This window comes from Brachypodium distachyon, chromosome 3 (genome assembly GCF_000005505.3).
Source record: "Brachypodium distachyon strain Bd21 chromosome 3, Brachypodium_distachyon_v3.0, whole genome shotgun sequence".
In the NCBI taxonomy this organism is placed as follows: domain Eukaryota; kingdom Viridiplantae; phylum Streptophyta; class Magnoliopsida; order Poales; family Poaceae; genus Brachypodium; species Brachypodium distachyon.
Window position 1 is genome coordinate 18,988,770 of NC_016133.3, and position 6,907 is coordinate 18,995,676.

The 6,907-nt window shown below is 41.9% G+C and overlaps 1 long non-coding RNA gene across 2 annotated transcripts; it reads right to left on the reverse strand.

Moving 5' to 3' along the window:
* Positions 1–5,685: 5,685 nt before the first annotated feature.
* Positions 5,686–6,886, reverse strand: LOC112271756. Of its 2 annotated transcripts, none has more exons than XR_002965089.1 (2): positions 6,401–6,886; positions 5,686–6,184 (listed from the first exon to the last, which is right to left on the reverse strand). It is a non-coding gene; the product is annotated as an uncharacterized LOC112271756 (long non-coding RNA). The 2 variants fall into 2 exon arrangements; XR_002965088.1 differs by having other exon boundaries at positions 6,262–6,886.
* Between the last annotated feature and the right edge of the window lie 21 nt (positions 6,887–6,907).

Genomic DNA, 6,907 nt, shown 5'->3' on the forward strand with positions numbered 1-6,907 from the left:
AGCGTACTGAAAAACAACCTACAAGGCCATATAATGGCATTATGGTCATCACTCTACTATAAGCAAATGGCTGTATGTGAAATAATTGATATCGTATTAAGTGAACAAGGGAACGACCCATACTTGCAATACAGCTTGAAGAGCATGGTCAAGGTTGCCCCTCGGATAGATAATGTTTTCATCAAACTTTAGCTCAATGTTAAATCCCAAACAAGGACTGACACGTTCAAAGACTTCTTGCAATGTGCTGAGAGAATTATCTTCTTCTGTGTTCCAGGTAAGGACTCTCATCTTCCATTCGCCTAAGCGGGTTTGGAGAACTGAATGACAAATTGACAATTACGAAGTGAATAACGGTGTATTAAGCACATGCTAATGTCTGCACACAAAAATCAACAGATAGAAGGGAGAAAGCACCTTGTGAGATTCTTTTTGCACCCCATATGAAAGGAATTCAGAAGATCAGTAACACGCCTTTCATATAAAGTCTCCTACATGCCTTGCCATAATAAAAGATTAACTTGACAGCTTTTCCTGTAATAGATGAATATGGCATTGCATAAACAGAAAATGATAACAACGAGAATGGATGAGTAGAACATACAGTCTTTTGGGTGAGAATAAAGTCATCATGGAAGATAACCGGGCAGACTTCTTTTGTAACCTGCAAGCCAAAATAGTATGGTTGCAACTTCAGGAGGCATGCGTCATACTGAGATCAGCTAAAAACACAGTAATTTAGAAGTACTAATACAAGTCCACAACACCATGATTCAAGCATGAAACTAATAAAAGTAGCACTATAACATGTTTTGTTTTTCCTAAAAAAATTGCATTTCAAAAATACCATACTATTTTCTCAAAAATGTACCTAAATAGAATAGCTATAAGATAAGTCATACGTCGGAGTTATTTGAAGCTATAGAGCCAGCAGCTTGTATAGTGCAACGATGGCCCATCGCTTACCTTTTTAGGTCCCAAAAGCTATAGGAGAGCTAAAGCTAGCTATTTTAAAACTTGAATAAAAGAAATAAATTAACAAAGTAAAATCTGACCTCCACTTGAGGAATTTTCTAGGAGAGTTCAAGAGCCAACTCATTGAAACTTTCAGCATGTCTGCCAGCAAAATATTAAGAAACAGAGTTAGTCAAGAAGTTTGAAGCTACATGTAAGGTAAAACAGAGGAATGGCTTCTGTGCAAAAGAACAATTTCTGGATTTAATTCGCTGAATAGATTCCACACTTCTGTCCTGATTGATATTTAATATATTATAAGGAGATGAAGATGCAATCTATATAGAAAGGTTTACTTATGACATGTACAGTGCATTGAAGATGCTTCTACATGGGTCCTTAAAGAGGCAGATCTAAATTCATGAAACTATGATAAAGTTCTGCCATTTTTTCTAAACTCGAGAAAAGTTATAACACTATTATCCCCTATAATGAAATCCAATAGTAAACATTGAAATATCACATGCACCATACATTCAGCAATGAAGTCCTAAGCTACCACGAAATTCAGAAACAACTTACTAGAGAAAAAGGTAAGAATACTTACGGACAAACACTAATAGTCGCAATTGGACATATAAAAAGCCAGGGATCAGAGGAGAACCATATGGAGCGAACGACAACAATTTATAGCATTCTTGTGCGCGCACCATCATTGTAGTAACATTCCACTTGTGATCTGAAGTTCCACATTATATGTGCAAGCTTATTATCTTACATGTAGCACAATATTCATAAACTTCTTAGCAATATCTTATCCAAGATCAAGAAAAGCACATTTCTTGCATTTCTTCGGAAGAAAAGAAATGCATGCAGTGCTATTAACGCCGACATAATGTTATAGTTTTACTCACAATTTGTTTTTTAAACTGAACGGTCCTTCATTAGAAAAAGAGGCCAGTTTAGACCTCCACCAATAATGTCATTTTAGTACTCTTGTGGAGAATAATCAGGGCATAACAGATTCTTGCATGAATTGTTCGGTTGAAGAAGGAAAATGGTGCATATTTATTTAATGACACACCTCACATATGTCAGCATTTCTAGAGTAAGGTCCATCAACCAAAATACATTCCATCTTTCGAGCAAGTACCGGGCCATTGGGCCGGCTTCACCTTCATAAGTTTTATGTGTTTCCTGGAGCTACATAAAAGGAAATCATATATTGTACTCCCTCCGTCCAACAAAGGATGTCTCAAATTTGACTAAATTTGAACATCTATACACTAAGTCACGTCTAGATACATCCAAATTTTGACAAATTTGAGACATCTTTTGTTGGACGGAGGGAGTAGTAAGTAATTTAGCAGTGGCCATAGTGCTGGCAATTTACCCATACTGAAGGGAGCAAAATTGGTGAGAAAAGTTGAAAAGGCATGGCAGGGACAACACTTGTTCAATCTCGAACCACACCTAATTTCTTTCCATGCAAGCATGAGTCATGCGGAAGTAACGAATGCACCAGAGGTCGAACAAAATACACATCACAGTTTCCTTCCTCACTGCTAAACAATGCAAAAATAGCTTAGCCTATTAAACATACCCAGCAGAGGAGCACATGGGAAGAAAACACGTTTACAACCTCAACAAATGTACCACATGCATCGCATCATCAGTAAGGGTACTTCTAATGGAAAGGAAATCTATTATATACTAAAAGCAATCTGAGGAGTACCGAGGGGAGGCTCCACGTTGATCCACATCATCAGAATTATTCTAACCGTCGGATCTAAGAGTTGTAGAATTGCGACCGCTGGATATACGTAACACATGTCTACTTGTCACGCAAAACCTGTCACGACATCTCCGTGTCCTTAATTAAAAGAGATTTCCCTGCAGTGCACGTATCGATCGGGGTGACCTGATCTATCTCCCATGTACACCGTCGACTAGAGCCCGGACGCCTCTCCTCATCTTCTCCCGTCCTAGCTAGACGACCCAGAGGTTCTTGCTATATCCCGTACTCATCATCTCTACTTCGCCTGCAGGTACTGCCGTACTCATCTCCCGTTGTATCCCCGATCTGTTTGTTCGTATGTGCAATCAGTATATACAGATTGAAATCCTAGAAAACTGATTGGTCGTTGCACTAACGTTGAAGGTGGATCTTCTCTCCGGATTAAACTGGCGTCAGATTTTCCATGCCTAACTTCGAGCCACACTAGGACCAACAAAATCCTACCAGACTACCACACGTACATATTAGAGATTAACTAAATTTATAGCGCATAAAAATAATATCAGTGCATGCCTATATGCACATGCATGGTAATCTATCTATTATTATCTATTACATACTAATTATATACTAAAAGCAATATGACGGTACCGAGAGAGGCTCCACGTTGATCCACATCATCCGAATTAATTTAACCATTGGATCTGATATCTAATGGCCCTATTTAATGAGAGGATATATTTGATGGGCTACAAATAAACAATAAAGTGATTTCCGGCCAAGCGGACCCAATTTGTGAGCTACCAACAAAACATCAAAATATATTAAAATGCACTAAGGCCCAATACGAATTACCAATACGAATTAATACGTGTCCAATATGGACACACGATTGCTTATCGCGCAGATATAAAACAAATAAATCAGACGGTTCGATTAAGAAAAAGAATGTCCTAAAAATAGATTAGAAAAAAAAATTGAGGGGAACTGAGGGGAGATGCCACGTTAAGATTTAATGAGAAGGGGTTATATACAGAAAAACAATATGAGGTGTACCGAGGGAGGCCTCACGTTGATCCACACCACCTCAATTGTTCTGATCGTTGTTGGATTTTAGAGTTGTTGAAACACGACTATTAGATCTACGTGGCACATAATTTTTGTTTTCAAATCGTGCGTTACATATACGTGACACGTAAATTTGCTAACGTGAAGCAACCAGATGACGGAAACTTCTTTTTTTAACCTAAACGAACTCTTACATGTCACGTTCATTTTCCGTAAAGTCCGTGCCGCGTGCCTTCGTTGGAGCTGCTACGCTCACTGCTGGAGCGGCCGCCACTTGCCTTCGTTGGTGATGAGATAGGCCAAGCTTTGAAAGGGAAGTCTGCGGATATGCGTGAACGAGATTGCGTTGCAGCAATTCATCGAGATCAAACAAATTAATACTACAGCAAAGTCTTACTACTTTTGGTGTCCTGTCATTATTAACTTATTTTTTTTACATTCGGTGGTAATTACAGATTTAACGAAGTGCCATCTAAGAGTTCGATGAGAATAGTGGTCTAATCTTCGTCTCCGCGGACGCAGCCCATGCAACGCTTTCACGCACGTGCTCAGAGCACCGTGCGGCCGCACCACCGATGATGTGATCAGCCGTCCCAGTGCCATCGGTCGTTGCTACCGTGATCCATCGTCGTCGAGACGCCATCAGGACCCTACTGTCGTTATCCACAGCTGCCACAATGCTCCATCAGCCGCCGTCGGACGCCACCTCGCTCGCTCGCTCACTGCACCGCGTGCCCGCTTGCAAGGAATGCTTGCCGCATCATCCATCCAAAATAATAATCAAATATTAAAAACATATAAGTTTGTGACCGATGTCTAAAAGAAATTTTAAAAATTATATAAAATAATATCGCACAAAGTAAAATGTAGCAAACGCATAAGTTCCTTATTCAAACTCAACGCTTTTATATTGCAGATAAGGTTAATAAAATACAAATCTGTTGCTAAAAAAAATATAATGACAACCTAATCTACAATATAATGTGTTATTGAATCAATCTAATGATGCATAATATTCCATCTTATCATTTCAGAAGATTTGTCTACACAAAAAACAAATAATAAATCTGTACATATTTTGTTGATGTAAAATATATAAAAAATCAAATATTTCATTATACAAGTTTAGCCACGCAATCTGCGTGGGTCACCCCAATTATTTCCAGCTATTAGATATGAGATCTATGAGTCCTACAAGCAATATAAGGGGTACCGCGGGAGCCTCCACGTTGATCCACACCACCCCAATTATTTCCAGTCGTTAGATATGAGATATACGAGAGTCCTACAAATTGTTCGTTTGATGTTACGTCCGGTTGAACCTCTTAAAAGAAACATCGAGTCCAAACTAACAACAGGAAGCAGTGGCAGGAGGCGCCAAGCAGAGCAGCAACAGAGCGACAGACAAGGGTGGGTGTATTGTGGCGACTGTGGCCTGACCGTCTAGGGGATTTGGGGAATGAGAGGCTCACGGGAGGGATTTCACAATTTAGGTACGGGACTATATCCCATAGAGCCTCCACAGTGGCGCTGGGTACAGGGGAGGCAATGCAGGGGTGCACGCGGAGGGGCGGAGGCGTTGTTGGGTGAGTGCGGCGTTGGGGCACTAGCAGAGGCAGTGCAGGGCATGCGCAGGAGAGTCGTAGGTGGTGGAGAGGGCGCGTGGTGGAGGAGGTGCAGGGCCGCTAGCGGAGGGGGTGCAGTGGGGCGCTGGGGACCTATGTGGCAAATTTGGCTTTTTGGCACGCCGTGGAAGCCCTTGGGTATACAAATCTCATGTTTTCGATTTTAGAATTAAAATTACGATGGATAGATACATATCGGACAAAATCCAATGTCAGTGAATTATACTCTCTCCATCTGGATTTATAAGACCTGCATTGAATTTTGTGCCAAACTTTGACGAACAATTATAAAAAAAAATGTAGGTATATAAACGTTATACTATTGATTGAGTTTTTCAATACGAATACAACGATATCTCTTTTGTGTCGCGATAACGTCGTATTGCCAAATAATGTTTCACCAAAGTCCCTTATAAAATTCCGTGTGGGACTTATAAACCCGACTAGAGAAAATATACCAGTACGGTAAGAAATCAAAAAGGGTAAAAAATAAAAAGATCATCAACACGTAAAAAACAGATACAACAACCATCATCGGGTCTATGCGCGGGCCACCGTGCTAGTTACAGTAACAACAAAAGAGCTTCTTAATGTATACTTCCGTTGCCGAGTCAATTACCAAGGAGAGCAGAAAACACAACCAACGAAAGCACGGGGAGAATGCACCCGGGCCATGTAGGAGGGGAGGGCGAAGCCGACGGAGGACCAGAGCCTGATTGTGCAAATTATATGCACAGTCACGGCAACACACAGCCGCCGGCTGCGTGCACCGGCGACGGAAGACGCCGCGACAAAACACCTGCCGGAAGAGATCAGCTAAAAAAATCAGCAAAAACACGTAAGACAGAGGATTTCGGGAAGGACGGCGGTGGTCACCTGCGCATTGAAATCACGGAGTTACGTTTAGGAGCGGATGGGGAATCTATGCACGATGGGCGCTCAGATTTGGGCCACAGACGACGAAGCCGAGGAGAAAAGGGGAAAGAGGGAGGGTGATCGAGACGGGTGGCGTTACCTGCACCGGAAAGCGATGAATCGTGCGAGGCCATGCGGGCCTTGAGGCGGATGTGCATCAGCAGGAATCTGAGCTTCTTGCCCTGACGAATTACCCGGGCCTCTTGATGGCGCCCTTGCCGTCGTCGTGGTGGCGCTGCCGCTTCTCCTCCTTGCGCTCCCGGTTCTCGATGGCCCAGTCGTCGTGCACCTTCCGCTTCTTCAGCGTCGTCTCGTCATCCGCCATGGCACCCCCGAGCTCTCGAACCCCATGCCTTACTTAGGTCCGGTTTGTTTGGGCTTTTGGTCTTTTTAACAATCTCAAAAACACTTTTCCTGTTTACACATGAAGCTGAGAAGCATCTCCGGAGGTGTTTTTGGTGCTTCTAGCTGAGAAACACGTTCGGAGGTGCTTTTCAGTTTAATGTGTAAACGGGAGAAGTGCTTTTGAGATTGGTAGAAGCACCAAAAGATGAAATAGAAGTCCAAACAAACATGGTTTAGATGGCCTGGTCATGGCATTCCAAGA